Raw genomic sequence first — 957 nt, forward strand, 5'->3', positions numbered from 1 at the left:
TCAAATTAACATTCTTGGATCACAACAATAAGTCTTCCCAAAGGGGAACTTCTGGAAAAGACACGTTATTTCTTGGCTAATATATCCCCTTTTTTGTAGCATGTACCAGCCATATAAATAAGAAGTATATATTAGGGGATAAGGAGGGCATCCATGAGCAAGTCCACAGCTGTTGACAGTCATAAGACTATAGACAAGCATAAAGGAATATGTAAATATACTGGAAAAAAATCATGTGACAACTAGGAACCAACTCTTCATTTCATTCATGGTGGAAACTCCACTGGCCAACGCATGGACACTGATGAGGTAGACCAGTGAGTTACAGAGCCACAAAGAAACGATGTCACCTAGGAGGTGAGGAATAAGATCTGCAAAAAATCCTAGGATGCCCTCTTCCTAGTAGACAATTACTATGGAGTCACAAAATCTATAATACTTGGATTCTCTCCCAATGAATTGTACCATAGAACTCAGAGTGATCATGTGAAAGGGATGTGTGATGAGAGCAATAGCACAATGCACTCTTTCAAGCGGTCTCCTTGATAACTCTGTCAAAGGAAGATGAAACTTCTTTCTCTGTGTTTCCAGATCCTGACTCCTCAACCCTGTTACACTTCTGGTAATTCTGTAAAACTTTACCATGGACCACAGTTCCAAGGATTCCTGAACAGTCTTGGAGTTAAGCCTGTGAACAACCTATGCTGCCCATAGATGTTCACAATGTGCTGAGCATAACAAAACAGACCAGGAAGCTGACACGCTTGCTGCCCCAAAATATTTGTCCTATTACTGGAGTTAGAGGCTCATATCCCACCTGCTTGAGCACCTTCACACACATAAGCAGCTGGAACAGAAATCGGAACAGAGTAGCACGTGACTGGCCAAGTCCAACAATATGGCACTCGCTGACAGACAGAGCTACCAAGCAACAGAGCCAGCCTGATATCACATGCC

General features: G+C 42.5%; 1 pseudogene; it reads right to left on the bottom strand.

Moving 5' to 3' along the window:
• On the bottom strand, positions 1 to 468 carry LOC102264490 (mitochondrial carrier homolog 2 pseudogene; annotated as a pseudogene).
• Positions 469 to 957: the final 489 nt, after the last annotated feature.

Source organism: Bos mutus, chromosome 4, assembly GCF_027580195.1.
Source record: "Bos mutus isolate GX-2022 chromosome 4, NWIPB_WYAK_1.1, whole genome shotgun sequence".
In the NCBI taxonomy this organism is placed as follows: Eukaryota; Metazoa; Chordata; class Mammalia; order Artiodactyla; family Bovidae; genus Bos; species Bos mutus.